This window comes from Rhinolophus sinicus, chromosome 14 (genome assembly GCF_057876585.1).
Source record: "Rhinolophus sinicus isolate RSI-liver-muscle chromosome 14, RSI-T2T, whole genome shotgun sequence".
Lineage (NCBI taxonomy): Eukaryota > Metazoa > Chordata > Mammalia > Chiroptera > Rhinolophidae > Rhinolophus > Rhinolophus sinicus.
Window position 1 is genome coordinate 141,584,669 of NC_142514.1, and position 19,650 is coordinate 141,604,318.

The window sequence follows — 19,650 nt, forward strand, 5'->3', positions numbered from 1 at the left end:
CCAAGGTCACATGGCAAGTGAGTTGCCTCTCTTCTGAGCTGGCTGGCCTGGGGAGAAAGGAAACATGGTTCAACCTCTATGGCACAGAACTAAGGGCTGTGTACCCAACTGGCTCCCCCTTCCTCCTCCCTGCCTGGTGGCTCATACCCCATATCTTCTTAGTTTGTAGCACACCCCATCTGCCAACAAGCCCTGTCCTCCATCTGGTGTGGGAACCTGGCTGGCTGGCATGGAAGCACCACCATCTGGAAGCTCTTTGTTGCCTTCCTCATCTTCCTCACCGTGCCCTTCCTCTGCCTTGGCTACTGGCTGGCGGCCAAGTCCCGGGTACTGAAGATAAAATTAATGATAACTGTCACTTATTGAGCACTTGTTTTTCTGCTTGTTTGTTTGTTCATTTGTTTGTTTTTGAACACTTGTTTTATTCCATGCCCTGGGCTGGGCACTTTGGGAATGTTCCCATTAAGTAACTTGAGGGGGCCCTGGAGGTAGGCATTACACCTCCATTTTATAGGCACAGGGAACAGAAGGGCTGTTTTTGACCAGAGGACACAGTAAATAACAGTCAGGATTTAAGTAAGCTGAGGTTTCTCTGCCTCCAAAGCCTGAATCCTATTACAGCCCTGTACTCTCCTAAAGAGACTCCCAGCCTAATTTACAAATTCTTTGGGAGCCCTTTGTGGACCCAGATTATTTGTTCATTCAACAAATATTTCCTCAAGAGCCCGCTGTGAGCCAGGCATTGTGCCTGGTGCTGGGGATATAATGAGGAGCAAGACCTGTCGCTGTTCACCAGGTGAGGCCTCGGGAGAGCTGGCTTCCAGGAAGCAGGAACAGCATGTCTGCAGGCCCAGGGGAAGAAGAATGTAAAGTATTAGAGAAACTGAAAGGAATTCTGTGCTCCTACAGCATAAGTGCAAATAGCAAGTAGAGGGAAGTAGGCAGGGGCCAGATCTCAGAGCTTTCTAAGCAATGATGGAAGCCATTGCAGGCTTTTAATGAGGCGAGCGGCCCCATGAGTCCTGTGTTTTAGAAAGCTCTCTCCACTAGTGGTGTGAAGGATGGATTAGGGGTGAGGGGAGGGAGATTGTCAGAGTGTGTGTGAGAGAGGATGTAGACGTGCCTTTAAGGTTCCTGGCCTGGGTGACCAGCTCGTTTTCTAAGATGGGGACACAGGGGGAGAAGGAATGAGTTTGGGATAGAAGGTGATGATTTTATTTTTTAACTGTTGAGATGGAAGAGCCTGTGGGACCTGCCTCGTGTGGTTGGTTGTAAAGGAGACAATAGATAAGAAAGTGTAAGGCCTAATCTATAGAAAGTTCTGCGTACGTGTCTGAATAAGTGAGTAAGTGAAAGGCGGAGTCACACGTGGGCTGAGCATTCGGGAAGTTCTCCCAGGAAGGGGAGAGACATGAACAAGACTCTGAGAGCCACGCTCTCCCTCCTTCCCCACCAAGCTGGGCCACCTGCTAAAGATCCCGGTGCTGAAGCTCCTGCCGCACTCTCTCTCCTACCTGTGGTTGCTCCTCTTCCTGCTGCGCAAGTCCCTGGTAATGGAGACACAGCTGAGTACCTTCTGCGGCCGTAGCCACAGCGTCTGGGAGACGTCACTACACATGGTTTGGGTCACAGGTACATGCGTGGGGCCCTCCTCGCTGTTCTTCATGATAAGTACCCCAGTGGGTACTTTTCACCTGCCCCTGTAGATGCTCCTGAACCTACATCCAGTCCCCTCTGGACTCTAGCATCCCAAGGGACCTTTTCCCTTTACCCCTAATTAGGGGACCTGGTCCTCTGACAGACTCCCTGAGCAAGGACCCAATTCTTCCCCCACCCTGGCACCAGTCGCTACCCACTCTGGAGGTTCCTATCCTCTCACAAGTCAGATACTGGCACATAGGCAGGTGTCTTAGGAAATTACCTCGGTGTAATGGTAGCCTGGCAAGCACAGCACCCGGTAATCTATCCCGAAGGTCATGGACCGGAAAGGCTCACAGACCAAATTAAGGGGCTCGAATCATCCAATTTATTAAATCCATAACTGATGTACTTATGATGGTGGTGTTCTGAGGACCAGAGTTGAGATTTGAGCAGTGGATGCAACAGCCAGAAATTGCCTGGGCCCAACACTTGCTCTATGGGAGAAACCCAGGGCAAGTATGTCTGACCACCATCGTAGTTTGCCAAATCATCCTGATGAGCAGCTACGACTTTTCTTTGCCATCTTAAGGCAGAGGACCTGTGGGGCCACAATGGCTATCACCAGTGGGGAGCTGATTTAAGATCTGATGAATCCTGAGTGCCTCATCAGCTTCACGTCTATTCAGTGTATCATGAATATTTAGTGTCTGCTATCACTTTCTGTGTATGTTCACACATATATGCTCTACTTTATGTGTTGAACGTGTCACCCAGATAACTAACTCACCCATGCTTAATGTACACATTCCATCCCGTTGGTTTTCTTTTCTTCTATAGCAGAATTGAGTATTCTCAAACAATTCTTCAAAGCAGTTTCCAAGAATCCCCAGAGCTCTCCTAACCTCTGTATGGCCAGCTCAGCAGGCTGGACTGGTGGCCCCTTCCTCAGCTGTCCTCCATTCATTTAGTCTCGCTTAGTTAGCAATCTCCAAGCCACCAGTACACTCAGCCTCCTACTCCACCCTGCACCCAGCCAGTCAATGATGCCCAAAAGGAAATTTTGGCCAAGGAAATCTTTGGGAAGAAAACAAAATCAGAGGAAATAAAAAATGGCGGAGTGAGGTGAGCCTCTGTAAAGCTCCCCTGGAATTTACAAAGAATCGAACAACAAAAACTCCACAAAGGACTCCCTGCACAGCAGACAAGCAACACGAAGAGGCCCACTACCGACTGAAATCACCTACAGGTGGGAGATTCGCGCGAGTGGAGGGAGGAGGAAAGGGAGAAGCGCGCGGAGACGGAACCGCGCGGGCGCAGGACGCAGACCTGGCTCAGTGCGCCGAGCTCGCTGCTTCCCGGAACCACCGCAGCTGCGAGAGAGGGAAGAACTCGGACTGCTAGGGCTCCGCCAGGGCTCCACAGGGCTGAGGGGACAGCATATAACACGGCTGAACCCAACGCTCACGGCAGAGACCTCGGAGAAAAGACTGAGGGAAAAAGGCTGAAAACAGTGGTTTAAGCCCTCACTGCCGAGCAGAGAACGGAGCCTTAGGCACTGAGACTAGCCTCCCCCTCCCTCCCCTCCCAGAGCTCGCCCCGCCCCCACCTGCCCGGTGCTAGAAGCGAAACAGTAGCAGTGTCAGATCAAAACAACAGAAAATTTGCTGTTTTGAGATCTGTGGACCGCAAATACAAATTCACAGCCCAACTAGTTCCAGCAAAGGGGAGAGAGCAGTGGAAGCAGGACCGGTTGTGGTGGTGGTCGCCGCCATTGCTCTGGGCCACCTCTCACAACTCACCCCGCCCCTGACTCCACCTATCTGGGCGGATCCCTGCAGGAGTAAACAGAACTGCTGAAATATACGGGCTCTGAATCAGCAGCTGGAAGAGCTTTCGAACATCAAAAGCTCTCCGCATACCCACCGGGACACTGCGCCCTGTGACCTAGACAAACTATTAACAGAGGAGAAGCCCGTCTCCCAGGGAATCCCCCCATTGCGTGAGAAGTTGGAATAGTGCAGAGAAAACATAGCACTACTGTGTGGGAGAAGAAAAATAAGTTGCAGTTGGAGAAATAATAAAACATTCTACCAACAAGTACTGGCAAACAAAAGAAAGACCGCTTTCTATCAACCTGTTGCAGAAGTCACTCCTGTAGATGTCTAGGAAGAGAAATAGTAAACCAGTAATCGCCATGAATAACCAAGGCAACAAGATAGCTCAGAAAGAAAGTGAAAAATCTCCAGAGAAGGCACTTAAAGATACAGAAATATGTGACTTAAATGACAGAGAATTCAAGATTGCAGTTCTGAAAAAACTCAACGAGATACAAGAAAACACAGATAGGCAGTTAAAGGAACTCAGAAACTCAACCAAAGAACAGCATGAACATTTTACGAAAGCGATTGAAATCTTAAAAAAGAACCAAATAGAATTTCTGGAGATTAAGAACTCAATAGAAGAAATTAAGAATGAAATAACCAGCTTAGGTAGTAGAGTTGACCAGATGGAGCAAAGAATCAGTGACATCGAAGATAGAAACCTGGAAATGACACAAATTGAAGAAGAAAGAGACTTGAGACTTAAAAGAAATGAAAGAACTCTACAAGAACTTTCTGACTCCATCAGAAAGAGCAATATAAGAATAATGGGCATACCAGAAGGAGAAGAAAGAGAGAAGGGAACAGAGAATATATTCAAACAAATTGTTGATGAGAACTTCCCAAATTTGTGGACAGAACTGGACCCTCGAATCCAAGAAGCAAATAGAACACCTAGTTACCTCAATCCCAACAGACCTTCTCCAAGGCACATTGTATTGAAGATGTCTAAAATCAACAACAAAGAAAGAATCCTCAAGGCAGCCAGGGAAAAGAAGACGGTAACTTACAAAGGAAAGCCCATTAGATTATCATCAGATTTTTCAGCAGAAACTCTACAAGCCAGGAGGGAGTGGAACCAAATATTCAAACTATTGAAAGAGAGAAACCATGAGCCAAGAATAATATATCCAGCAAAGATATCCTTTAGATATGAAGGAGGAATAAAGACCTTTCCAGACATACAGAAGCTGAGGGAATTTTCTAATACACGACCTGCACTACAAGAAATACTAAAGGAGGCCATTCGACCACCATCAACAGGGACAATTTGTGGCAAACAAAACTCAAAAAGGGGGAGAGTAAAGGCCTGAACCGGAATATGGGAATGGAGAAAGTAAGCGTGCTGAAGAAAATGGAATACTCTAAATATCAAACTTTCTTTTACATAAACTTAAGGGTAACCACTCAAAATAAATCCAGAATTGAAATACATACTGAAATAAAAAAAGAAACAGAGGGAAACATCATAGAATACCACCACACAGAAATAATAGACAACAACAAAAAGGCAAAGAAACAATGGAGACATAACCTTACCAGAAAACTAAGGATAGAATGACAGGAAATCCTCACATATCAATAATTACTCTAAATGTAAATGGACTGAACTCACCAATAAAAAGGCACAGAGTAGCAGATTGGATCAAAAAACTAAACCCAACCATATGCTGTCTCCAAGAGACACATCTCAGCTACAAGGACAAGCATAGACTCAAAGTGAAAGGGTGGAAATTGACACTCCAAGCAAATGGTACCCAGAGAAAATCAGGTGTAGCCATAATGATATCAGATGAAACAGACTTCAAGGTGAAAAAGATAACAAGAGACAAAGATGGACATTTCATAATGGTGAAGGGGACTGTACAACAAGAAGACATAACAGTCATCAATATTTATGCCCCCAATCAGGGAGCACCGAAATACACCAAGCAACTTCTAACAGAACTAAAGGGAGAAATTGACCAAAACACAATTATACTAGGGGACTTAAATACATCATTGACAGCTATGGATAGATCATCCAAACAGAAAATAAATAACGAAATAGTAGCCCTAAATGACACATTAGATGAAATGGACATAATTGACATTTATAGAGCACTTCATCCTAAAACATCAGACTATACATTCTTTTCTAGTGTACATGGAACATTCTCAAGGATAGACCATATATTGGGACATAAAATCAGTCTCAACAAATTTAAGAAGATTGAAATCATACCATGCATATTTTCTGATCACAAGGCTTTGAAATTGGATATCAACTGTAAAAAGAAAGCGGGGATAAACACAAATACATGGAGACTAAACAACATACTTTTAAAGAAGGACTGGGTCAAAGAAGAAATTAGAGGAGAGATCAAAAGATACATTGAAACAAATGACAATGAAAATACATCCTACCAAAATTTTTGGGATGCAGCGAAAGCAGTTTTAAGAGGGAAATTTATCTCATTACAGGCCTATCTCAAGAAACAAGAAAACTCCCAAATAAATAACCTCATGTTACACCTTAAAGAACTAGAAAAAGAAGAACAAGTAAAACCCAAGGTCAGCAGAAGAAAGGAAATAACAAAAATTAGAGCAGAACTAAATGAAATAGAGAACAAAAAGACAATAGAAAAAATTAATATGACAAAGAGCTGGTTCTTTGAAAAGATTAACAAAATTGACAAACCCTTGGCTAGACTTACTAAGATAAAAAGAGAGAAGAAACTGATTAACAAAATCAGAAACGTAAAAGGGGAAGTTATCACGGACACCACAGAAATACAAAGGATCATCCAAGAATACTATGAAGGACTATATGCCACCAAATTCAACAACCTAGAAGAAATGGACAAGTTCTTAGAAACATATAGCCTTCCAAGGCTGAACCATGAAGAACTGGAAAATCTAAACAGACCGATCACCAGTAACGAAATTGAATCAGTCATCCAAAACCTTCCCAAAAGCAAAAGTCCGGGACCAGATGGCTTCACTAGTGAATTCTACCAAACCTTCAAAGAGGATCTAATACCAATTCTGCACAAACTCTTCCAAAAAATTGAAGAAGAGACAGTACTCCCTAACTCATTTTATGAGGCCAACATTACCCTGATACCAAAACCTGGTAAGGACAGCACAAAAAAAGAAAACTACAGACCAATATCTCTGATGAATACCGATGCAAAAATCCTAAATAAAATTCTAGCAAATCGAATACAACAATGCATTAAAAAGATTATTCATCACGACCAAGTGGGGTTCATCCCCGGGGCACAAGGATGGTTCAACATACGCAAATCCATCAATGTGATACATCACATAAACAAAATAAAGGACAAAAATCATATGATTATATCAATTGATGCAGAAAAAGCATTTGACAAGATACAACATCCATTTATGATTAAAACACTTAATAAAATGGGTATAGAAGGAAAATACCTCAACATAATAAAGGCCATATATGACAAGCCCTCTGCTAATCTCATAATTAATGGAGAAAAACTGAAGCCCTTTGCTCTACGTTCAGGAACACGACAGGGATGTCCCCTATCACCTCTGCTTTTCAACATAGTGTTGGAAGTCCTTGCCAGAGCAATCAGGCAAGAGAAAGAAATAAAAGGCATCCAAATTGGGAATGAAGAAGTTAAATTATCACTCTTTGCAGATGACATGATGCTATATATAGAAAACCCTAAAGACTCCACCAAAAAGCTATTAGAAACAATCAACGAATACAGTAAAGTTGCCGGCTACAAAATCAACGCACAAAAGTCCATTGCCTTCCTATATACTAACAATGAAATCTCAGAAAAAGAAATACAAAAAACAATTCCTTTTGCAATTGCAGCAAAAAGAATAAAATACCTAGGAATAAACTTAACCAAGGATGTGAAAGACCTATATGCTGAAAACTATAAGACTTTTTTGAAAGAAATTGAAGAAGACACAAAGAAATGGAAAGACATTCCGTGCTCATGAATTGGAAGAATCAACATAGTTAAAATGGCCATATTACCCAAAGCAATATACAGATTCAATGCAATCCCCATCAAAATCCCAATGGCATATTTTAAAGAAATAGAACAAAAAATCATCAGATTTGTTTGGAACCACAAAAGACCCCGAATAGCCAAAGCAATCTTAAGAAAAAAGAACAATACTGGAGGTATCACACTCCCTGACTTTAGCTTGTACTTCAGGGCTACAATAATCAAAACAGCATGGTATTGGCAGAAAAACAGACACATAGACCAATGGAATAGAATTGAGAACCCAGAAATAAAACCACATAAATATGGACAGATAATTTTTGACAAAGAAGCTAAAAACATACAATGGAGCAAAGACAGCCTCTTCAATAAATGGTGCTGGGAGAATTGGATAGCCACGTGCAAAAGAATGAAACTGGACTGCTATTTGTCACCATGTACCAAAGTTAACTCAAAATGGATCAAAGACTTAAGCATAAGACCTGACACAATAAACTGCATAGAAGAAAACATAGGTACTAAACTTATGGACCTTGGGTTCAAAGAGCATTTTATGAACTTGACTCCAAAGGCAATGGAAGTAAAAGCTAAAATAAACGAATGGGACTATATGAAACTTAAAAGCTTCTGCACAGCAAGAGAAACCATTGACAGAATGAAGAGGCCACCAACTGAATAGGAGAGGATTTTTGCAAGCAGTGCCTCCGATGGGGGGCTGGTGTCCGGAGTATACAGGGAATTCATGCAACTCAGCAACAAGAAAACAGACAACCCAATTGAAAGATGGGCAGAGGACTTGAGGAGACATTTCTCCAGGGAGGACATACAGATGGCAAATGGACATGTGAAGGGGTGCTCAACATCACTGATCATCGGAGAGATGCAAGTCAAAGCCACAATGAGATATCGCCTCACCCCAGTCGGAATGGCTGTCATCAACAAGACAAACAGTGACAAGTGTTGGAGAGGCTGTGGAGAAAAGGGAACCCTCATGCACTGTTGGTGGGAGTGCAGACTGGTGCAGCCGTTATGGAGGGCAGTGTGGAGGTTTCTCAAAGAATTACAAATGGAATTGCCATATGACCCAGCAGTCCCTCTTCTGGGTGTCTACCCAAGAAGTCTGAAAACATTTAGAGATGGAGACACGTGTGCTCCAATGTTCATTGCAGCTTTGTTTACGGTGGCCAAGACATGGAAACAGCCAAGATGTCCTTCGATGGATGAGTGGATGAAGAGGTTGTGGTATATATACACAGTGGAATGCTGTTCGGCAGTGAGAAAAGATGATATGGGAACGTTTGTGACAACATGGATGGATCTTGAGAGAGTAATGCTGAGCGAAACGGGTCGGACAGGAAAAGCAGAGAACCGTGTGATTTCACTGATATGTGGTGTATAAACCAGGAACGACAAGAGAACAGGACAAACAGGTGGGAGGCAGAAGCTCATAGACACAGACAATAGTTTGGTGGTTGCCAGAGGGTAACGGGGGCGGGGGGTGGGGGGTGGGAGATGGGGGTAGGGGGGATCGAATGTATGGTGATGGAAGGAGAACTGACTCTGGGTGGTGAACACACAATGGGATTTATGGATGATGTAATACAGAATTGTACACCTGAAATCTATGTAATTTTACTAACAATTGTCACCCCAATAAATTTAATTTAAAAAAAAAAAAAAAGAAAAGAAAACAAAATCAGTCCAAGGGGAAAAGTTTCTCATCCAGTTATTTACTAAACATTACTGACCTGTGCTGGGTGGAGATGAAACCAATACAGTTCCTGTCCATGGGGGAAGAAAAGTCTTAAACAAAACTCCTCATTTCTTCTGGCAGTACACACTCCCTGCTGCCCCACTGTGAGCGAAGCCCTGAGAATACAAAGATAAATTAATACGGTTCCATCCATCCATTCAACATACATTACTGAGCATCCCCCCACCATGACGAGGTACTCGCCTGCGGGGAGACTGATTCTGTTCCTGACCACATCTTGCTCCTGCTTGTCTCCAGGCCTGTGCTCATTCATTTTTCCCAGAGCACTCTCCCCTTGCCACACTGCCCCCTGCCCTGCCTGCTCGGAAGCTTTTCTGGGCCCCTAGATCAGAGTGAGAATCCACTCCCGTAACAGCCTGTGTTCCGCTGCTCCTCAGCCTTAGAATTTCCCCCATGGGTTGTCACTGCCTGGCTACCTGACTGTCTCCCTCACTAGGAGGGAGGCAGGGACTCTATCTGTCCTATTCACCACAGGATCCCATCGGCACATGGTAGGAACTTAGTAAATATTTGCTTCATAATGACTACTGGGCCTTGTTTTGGGCACTGGGGACAAGGAGATGAATTTGACATGGTCCCTGCCCTTGAGGGGCTCCAAGTTCAGGGGAGGTGAAGAGATTTCCTGCAGTGCCGCACAGTGAAGGCATCGCAGGCCCCTGAAGAGAGCTGTAAGGACTCAACAGGAAGCAACTCCCTCCCCCGCTTAGGGAAGGCCTCACAGAGGAGATAGTATGTGACCTGGGCCACAAAGGTGAGCCTGACTTCAAAAGGGTGTGGAAGGGCATTCGAGGCAGACAGAACCATGTGTGGAAAAGCACATGCTTGTATCCAGAGACTGGAGAAGGGTACAATGTGGCAGGGTCACCTGGATAATGGGGTCCAACTCCCAAGACCCTTCATCCACAGGTCTGGTGCTGGGCCTCAGGCTGATTGATAATTTGGAGCCACTTCAAATCAATATTCTTTAAATATTTGTCCAATATTTATTTAGTGGAGGGCAAGGAGAAACAGATTTGGATCATTCTCTCCCAATAGCCGGCCTCTCCCAGGTGTCACTCACTTTGAATGTCCGCTCCCTGGGACCATTGGTGCTGGCCACACCACAGATGAGTCTACATCAGCCAGGAGTTCTTTTTATTTTCACATAAGATCACTTTGTACTTAAGTAGATTAAATATTTACATTTTATTCAGTTTAGCCCTCCCCACCACCACCACCATGGACAGGTATCCCCCACCGTAACCTAGCTCCGACCTGGAAGGAAGCGGAGACCAGTTCTGCTTCATCCTGTCCTGGCCCCCTGCCACCCCCTTCAGGCTTCCTATGGTTTGGGTGTAAGGATGTGTGGATCGAGGGCCTGTGCAGTTACGTCCTGGACTGGTGGGACTTCCTGGGCGTGGTCATCCTGTCACTGTACCAGGCCGCCTTTGCACTCGCCTCCTCCTGGCTGGGCTTGCCCTGCAGAGATGCCCCCAGTGGGGCTGCCTGCCACTATTGCACCACAGCTGGTGAGTGCTCCCCAACTCGGCTCCACATCCCCCAATACCTTCTCTTCTTCGGCTTTCAGCCTCAGTTCTCATTCCACCCTGCACAGAGAGAAGTGAGAGGCGCAGCGAGGACGCCCAGTTCTGGCGTAGGTGATCTTTGCTGTCACCAGTATGCTCAGCGTCACCCGCCTGGCCTACATTCTGCCGGCCCACGAGTCACTGGGCACTGGGCAGATGTCCATTGGCAAGATGACTGATGCCATGATCTGGTGTGTACTGTCCGGGCTCAGAGCACCCTCCCCTCTGATGGGCTCCACTTGCACTGGACCTCCTTCTGAAATTCCCCAGCTCTAGTTAGCACAGGGGTTCTTAACTCAGGTTCCTTGCATAGGCTCCAGAGACCTCTGAGAACCCAAAACTATAGGCAAAATTTGGGGTGTAAATGTACATGTCTCTGCACAGAGGGTCTATAGCTCTCATCTAATTCTCAGAGAGTCCCATGGCCCCACAAAAGATTAGGAACCACTGATAGCAGAAAGAGCCTTTAGCTGAGAGTTCCAGTCTCAGTTCTGTCACTGTCTCCATGACTCCTTCTGGGCTTCAGTTTTCCCACCTTTGTGGTAAAGGCACTGGACTTGGGTCACTTTGGACCCTTCCCACTACACAGCTGCTCTTTGCACCCATGCCATTATTTAGACTCCTTAGTGCTCATCATCTAATCATTACAGCCTAACCTGGCCTCTCGCCCTAATCAGAGCCCATAGTTCGTGCTGGCTGCTTTGGGAATCCCACCTGAGGTGGGACTGGAGTGGGTGCCCTTGGTTCTGTCTATGAATACCTTCAGTTCGGCACAGCTTGAAGAAGAACCTCCCACCCCACCCGAGACCCTCCTGTCCTGTTGCAGCTAAGTCATCCTCACATGTGGTGATCAGTGCTGACTCTCTGGCTGTCACTCATTCCTGTACCATAGCTCAGCATCTCTATCCTTCCCTGGGAGACTGGCCTATCCCAGCTTTGCTGCTTGAACTCAGTACCCTTTATTCCTGGGAGAGCTACTTTAGCACCCACTTTAAATCCCTTCTCATTTCCCACCCCCTAATTTCCCCATCCTTAATAGTAACCAAACTGAAAACTTGTCAGTTAGAGAGGCTGAGCCTGAAAGGTCATCACCCCCATCCCTCTTCCCAGAGCTTGACTTCTCCTAGTGTGGAGACCTGCTCTGATCCTCCCCTATTCCACCCCCTGCCAGGTTCATATTCACCCTCATGATCATCCTGTGTGGCCTCAACAGCATCTATGTGCTCTACCAGGAGACAGAGTGGCTGGGCAAGTATGCCCGGGCAGAGGCAGGACTGGCAGGTGGGGTCTGAGACCGTGCAGCTTGGAGCTTAGTGATCACACCTTTTTTACCCCCTCCTCCCTCATCTATTCACTTAATAATTAATTCTCTGGTTTGGTGAATCACTCTCTCATTGATTTACACTCATTCATTTATTCATTTACTCATTCATTTACCCACACATTCACTTTCTCTCAAAACTTTTTATTTTGAAAAATATCAATCCTATGAAAAAGTTAAAAGCACAACAAATACCCATATACCCGTCACCTAGCTTCACTGGTTATTAATGTGTTTTTTTTAAATTTTGTTTTGTTTTCTTGCCTAATCTATTGCTCTTTATTCTTTTTTTCCCTGAAACATTTAAAAGCTAGTTGCACACATCATGACACTTCACCCCTAAATAGTTCAGAACGTGTCCTAAGATCATAACCACAAAAAATTTAATATTGGTTCTGCAATGTTATTTACTATGTAGCCCTTATTCAAATTTCCCCAGTTGCCCAAAAAAAGGTCTTTCTAGTTTTTTAAAAAACCGCAATCCAATCTGGGATCATGTATTGCATTTTGTTGTCATATCTGTTTAGTCTCCTTTAATCTAGAACCTTCCCTCTACCTTTTCTTTGTCTTTCATGACAAACGAATTTTTGGAAGAGTGCAGACCAAGTTATATTGTAGAGAGTATTCCACAGTTGGGATTTACCTATTTACTTATTACTGGATTCAAGCTAAGCAATTTGGGCAAGACCACAACCTAGCCAACGATGTGTACTTTTCATCACATCACTTTGGGAGACACACGATGTTAGTTTAGCCCATTGGGGAGGTAGTTCAGAGCATGTGACAAGCAGAAGTACAACACATCAGATCAGCATTCAGAAAGAACACCTTAGATACAATGTAGAGTGTGGGATAACAAGAGAGAGTTTGAGGTCAGAGATCAGTTGCAGAGGATGTTGCAATAGTCAAGGCCTGAACTGGTGCTAAAATAGAGGGAATAAAACAGATTTGCAAATAAATACAATAGAAGACAGAATGTGGTCAGGTCTGCGAGTGACTCATAGACATGCACTTTTTTTCCCCCCCTTCTTCCGCCTCCCCACCCCCCACCCCACCCCCTTCTGGTTCAAGCCATTGTTTCTCAGTCTAGTTGTGTAGGACACAGCGCCCTGGCCCATGCTGGTATTATGAGCCTTGCGCTCCCCCACCGCTGACGCAGTTGGTAGCCAGTTGCTCACAGCAGCTCACCACTCATGGCAACTTGCCACTCACGGCAGCTTGCCACTCACACTGGCCACTGGCCACTCCTGGCAGCACATAGCAGCCTGCGGCAGCCCACCAGCAGCTCACAGTGACCTCCAGCTGCTCATAGCAGCCCATCTCCAGGGAGAGCCGTAGTTCACAATCTCAGCTGTAGAGGGCGCAGCTCACTGGCCCATGTGGGACTCAAACCGCGACCCTGTCGTTCAGAGCTCACGCTCTAACCAACTGAGCCATGCAGCTGCTCCCAGCAACAGATTTTTAACTGGTCTGCATTCCCCCACTCTCTCATCTGCTTCCCTTCTATTCTACTCACAGCAGCCAGGAGTGATCTTTTTAATTGTAAATCAGATGTCACCCCTTTGCTTAGAACTCTTCATAGCTTCCTAATGCTCATAGGCCATGGTAAGGATCTTTGTTTCTCTCTTACAAGGTCCTGCATGACCTGGTTTGTCCCTACTTACCTTTCACAAGCCTCTGTCTCACAAGCCTCTCTGTCCCTTGCCCTCCCAGACCAGCTATGCTGGCTTTCTCTCAGTTCCTCAAATGCCCCCAGGCTTCTCTGCCTTGGGAATGCTCTTCACATCTTTCCCTTTCTCTCACCTGGCTGATTCCCATGGATCATTCAGGGCTCAGCTTGAATGCTTTTCAAAGAAGCTTTCTGCAGCACCCAGATTAGGTCATAACATCTCTTACTGCTTCTTCATAGCACTTACTAGAATTTTAAAATGTTGGCATAATGAGTGTCCATCTCTCCTCCCATCCCCTAGAACAAAGGGTCCTTGAAGACAGTGACCATTCTTGTCTTGTTCACGACTATATCCTTAGCACCCATAGCATGACTATAAATACTGCTCAATAAATACTGGTTGACTGAAAGAATGAGAGCTGGAGCTCAGAAATCGTGTTTGTGTGGGCTTCACGGAAGCAGAATGAATGTCTTTGGCTGGGCCCTGGAGGGTGAGGCGGACTACCTCTGGTTGGCACTCAGGCCCCTCTCCCACTGCTCACATCCTACCCTTTGTCCCAACATGCCAGTTTCAGTGAGACCGTCCAGTTTCTGTTCGGGACCATGGTCAGTGTGGAGCACAGCGTGGTCGCCATGCCTCAGTTTCTGGTACGTGACTCCGTGGCCAGGCCCTCTCAGGCATCTTCACCGTGATCATGGTCACTGTGCTGCTCAACATGCTCATCGCCATGACCACCATCCCCTTCCAGAAGATTGAGGTGAGTAAACTGAGGCCAGCTTAGGCCGGGAGAGGGAGGAAGGGCTACAGAGAAACAGGATACAAGTCGTCGAGACATTCAGGGTCCTGCTCTGCCTCTGCGATCCCCTTGTTTTGTGACTTGAGGCAAGTTTTCCTCTCTAGGCCTCATGTTCCTCATCTTACAGATGAGGGTCTTGGTAATGCTATTAGTTTCTCCAGACTCAGGTCTAGTGCTCTCTCCACTTTATGGTTGGGAGGAAGGGTGCACTGTGGAAAAGTAGGTGGGGACATGAGAAGGGAGAGGGAAGGCGATGGATAGGTTAGGGTTTGCGGCTAGAGAAATGGCTGGGCAGGAATCGGATGTCAGAAAGATGGAAAAGAGGAAAGGGGAAAATAGGGGAAATATGGGTGATGGACGATGACAGAGATAAGAATGAGGAGAAGAAAGTGGTTGGCACACTAGGGAAGAAGAGATGTGAGGATGGGGGGAAATGAGGCAGCCTGAGTGGCCAGGAGGGCTGGGTACCAAAGTGGTCCTTGCAGAGCCCCCTACCTCCTGCCACAGGACGATGCCGACGTGGAATGGAAGTTTGCTCACTCCAAGCTCTACCTGTCCTACTTCTGAGAGGGCCTGATGCTACCTGTGCCCTTCAACATCCTGCCCTCCCTGAAGCTGTCTTCTACTTTCTCAGGTGATGACCTCGGAGCTCTCACTCCCAACTCCCAAGCACCCAGCACCGCCACCCTAGCTCCTGCCCCCATTTCCCTAGACTCTGTCCTCTGACTAACCTCTTCCTGCCATCCAAATCTCTCAGGAGAATTTTCCTGTTCATTTGCTGTTGCTGCTCCTGCTGCAAAACCAAGAAGCCAGACTATCCCCCAATCCCAATCTTTGTAAGTACCTCATCTGCTTGGTGTTGGTTCTCACATCAGGCCTTCAGCTGTATTGTGTCACGCGGGGTGTCATGCAGGTCTCTGGTCCAGCTGCCTTCATAAGAATGCAGGATATGGTGAGGCCAAAAAGGAACAACAATGGAGCCATAGATAGGGGAGTCATACCACTATAGTCTTGCTGGCGGCTGGGTTGGAGACATAGGGAGCAAACATCCGCCAGTACCCCAAAACAAGGGGTCTTCCTGCACCCCAGTCTCTCTGGCGGCCAAGCGAGACACAGGAAGTAGGCTCCACATGATCCGCAATCTGCCGTCCGGTTCCCTGCCTGCCTGCCGACCGACCAACCAACCAACCGACCAACCAACCGACCGACCGACCAACCAACCAACATGGGCACAGCACTTATATCAGTGGCTAATTGGCTAACTGGTTACAGCTGATGGCCAACTAGTCACAGCTGATGGCCATCTACTATCCAAGCCAGCACCTTTCCACGTGAGGCCGAGAGCCTGGAAACTGCTCTCTGGGACTCTGTCCCCACAAGCTCCAGACAAAAGTTTTTGCCCTGGGCCAAGACATGGCTGAACATTTCCCCCACCTTCTTCCACCTCTCCCTGCCCCCCACCCCCACCAATCCGGTCCGCCCCCTTCCCTCCTCCCCCCCTCCCCGACTCTGTTTCAAGACACTGTTTCTCAGTCTAGTTGTGGAGGACACAGCTCCCTGGCCCATGCTGGTGTTATGAGCCTTGCGCTCGCCCTGGCTTAGGCTGTCGGTCGCCACTTGTGGGTCAGGCAGCTGACCACTCATGATGGCTGCTGACCACTCACGCTGGCTATCAACCACTCACACTGGCTATCAGCCACTCACGCTGGCTTTCAGCCACTCACACTGGCTATCAGCTGCTGCTGGCAGCATACGGTAGCCCACTGCTGCACTCAGCAGCCCGCAGCAGCTCACGCCCACCTCCGGCTGCTCACAGCAGCCCAGCTCCAGGGAGAGCCGTTGTTCACAATCTTAACTGTAGAGGGAGCAGTTAACTGGCCCATGTGGGAATCGAACCAGCAACCTCAGTGTTAGGAGCACGGTGCCCCAACCACCTGAGCCACTGAGGCACTGGGCCGGCCCCTGGTTGAACATTTAAAAAAAAAAAAAAAAAAAAAAAAAAAACCTGTCAAGAAGCTGAGTAAAAAATGCCCCACAGGCTGGGAGACTCAACGGGTGACAGAGGCCTGAGAGAGGAGGCCCGGACTCCCAGGGGCTCACCTACCTCTCATTATCTGCTGTCTAACTCGTCTGGATTGCCATGGGAGCCCCTTCCTAATTCAGACCAGCAGGACTGTAGGGGGTTCTGTCTGTTCCCCTTACAATGTGTTACCTGAGGATCTCTAAGCCAGGGCCTCCAGGTCAGCTCTTCGAGGCCACAGGCCAACTCTGGAGCTCTGAGGTCCCTGGATTCCCAGGTGAAGAATGCCTTTCCTAATCTGGTTGGTCAACAGTTTGTTCAACAAATACTTACCCAAGCACACCTATACCGGAAATAAAGCTATCCATAATGGTGTTCCTTCTGGGTGCTAACTGTCTAGAATAGCAGAAGGAAACAGGCTGTAATTATACAAGAAAACAAGCCTATGATCGGAGGAAGCACAGACGAGAGGTCCCAGACCCAGACTCGTGAATCAGGGAGCTTTCCAGGGATGCCCAACCTGGGAAGGAGGCATGATTACCATCTCTGTTTTAAATTTGGACATACTCAGGCCTGAAAAAGTTGAGTAACTTGCCTGAGACACATAGCTGCTAAATGACTGAACTGGGATTTCAGCCTATGTCTTCTGAGACCAGCCCTTTGCCTATTCTCTCTACCTCTCCTCTCTCCTTTACCTGCTTCATATACCCTACTTGCCCTCCTGGTACTATCCTGAGGCCTAAAACTGGACCCAGACCCATCATTCTAATTTGCATGACGATTTCCATCTTGTATGTGTGAGCAGGTCTGTGCAGGTGCCTCCCCACACCCCCTAGATTCCCCCTCTGCAGAGTCTGAAGGACAGGGTTAACCTGGACTAACTCGAGAATACCAAGGTCGGGTTGGTAGCAGGAGAGAGAACTCAACTCTGCCCTGCTCAATATTTCTGTCTCTGCCCACTCCCCCCTCCACCTCCCAACCCTCACCCCACCACCCAACTCCTGGCCTCCATCCTTCTACGTTCCAGGATCACACCAGGGTCTAGATGTGTGGCATTCAGGGACAGAAAAGTCTGCACAGACTTGGCCTCCGTCCTTCATTGCCTGGGGGAGGGAGCAGTGATTAGAGAAAGGCTGGGGTGGAGAATCTCTCTCACCTTCCTGTCTTCCCATCCCAGACCAATCCTGGGGCAGGGGCAGGGCCTGGGGAGGGAGAGCGTGGATCCCACCGCCTTCGAGTCATCAAGGCCCTGGTCCATAGAGACCACACGGGAGGAGTTCGAGGAGATCTGTCGGAAAGGTTAGTCGCTCACCTCCACGTTTACCGTATGCCTGTTCCTTGCTCCGCTGGGATAAATGCACCACACCAGACTCACACCCCTCATCCAGCCTGCAGTCATGTGTGACTCCATCCTATCATGCCCTTGAAAGCTACAACCTGCACACTGTGGCCCCTTGACTCAATTACCCTCTGACCTATCAGACATTTATTCTGCTTCACTCCTGCCTTCATTTATGTGTTCATTTATTCTCTCACTCACTCCTTTAGTCATTCATTCACTTACTCCTTCAACCAACATTTTTTGCCATGTCCCCTTTGTTCCAGGCCTTTTCTTGGAGGGAGGGGGACTGTGTAGAGCAGGGACAACAGAGGAAGCTTTCAGTCTGGTGAGGAAGAAAAACCATCTGACTAGGCAGAACGTGCTTAGCTAAGAGAGACATAAACCGCAGTGGGACCCAAAGGCTAGAAAGAGCCTATCATTTTGAGAGGCTCGTGGGAAGGCAGAAGGACAGAGTATCAGAAGTTGGAGAAAGAAGAGGTGGGATTTGAACTGGGCCTGAGGATGAGGATGAGCTGGACAGGTGAAGATGGGGGAAAGGGCTAACAGGGCAGATGTACAAACCTCCACCCGCTAAACACTTTCCCATCCCTGGGACTCCTGATCCCTTCCCTGGCCCACAAAACTTTCCTTCTTTGTGTCTTCTAAACTCACCACCACTGGCCTGGCCGCTCAGATTCATCTGCCCCAGCCTCAGCCTGCCGCCTGACCCCCAGCCCGAAAGGCAGTCTCTCACTCCCTCCACTTCTCCTCTCAGGAATCCCAGTAATGTTGTCACCTGCGGTTCTGATGAGGGTAGAAGTGGCACAGGGAAGGTTCCTCTTCTGAGAGACCTCCCATCAATACTCCCACAAGCCTCCCACAGACCTGGACAACAGACGGACAGAGCTGACCAAGCCTGTCTCTCCACTGCAAAGTGAAGTAGCTGATGTGGGGCGGACTCTCGGGGGGGGGGGGGGGGAGGGACACCCCGGCCCCCCTACGGTGCCAGCATCCTCAGTTGCTACATCACTTGAGTGCACAACACCTTCAGAACCTGGGGCCCCCCATCCCCGAGACCCCCGAGTTGACAGTGCCAGGGATTGTGGGGACCCAAGTATCTTTAGAAACTGGGCTTCAGGACGCTGGATGGGCTGGGACTCCAGCTTCTGGTGAGTCTGGACCTTCCTCTCCAGCTCATGTGCTAGTGCACAGACAGCAGGAATCAGAGGGGGCTGGGGACCTGCCCCAGGTGGAAGATTTGGGAACCAAGGTGGGGGGGGGGGGTCCTGATGCAGTGAGAAGGTCTCTTCTTCTGTTGCTGAGCAGAGTAACCTAGAGGGTGGAGGTCATTTAATAGGAGCCCAGGCTGCTTTCCTTGCCTCAATAAAGTTTCTGTTTAGGATGTCAGATGCCCCCAGTGTGTGTGAGAATCTCTGTCTCTCGATGTTTTCAGATCCCTTCCCTCCTTCCCCTGAAAGGGACCCTAGTGGGAGCAGAGCCGAGAGAAATGGCTTGCTATGGGGTCCCAAGTATCTTGGGCTTAGGATCCTACCTTGAATTCCTTCAAATCTTTAGTGGAAAGCATTCTGGACTGGGAGGCAAGGGGCCTGTTTTCAGTACTAACTCCCTTCCTTGGCTTTGCATTCCTCATGTGACGAATGGGTTGACGGATCCATCTG

At 47.5% G+C, this 19,650-nt stretch overlaps 1 pseudogene; it reads left to right on the forward strand.

Annotated features, from left to right (window-relative positions):
- The window catches only part of LOC141572336 (short transient receptor potential channel 2-like), a 23,201-nt pseudogene extending 3,894 nt beyond the window's left edge, over window positions 1-19,307 (forward strand).
- Window positions 19,308-19,650: the final 343 nt, after the last annotated feature.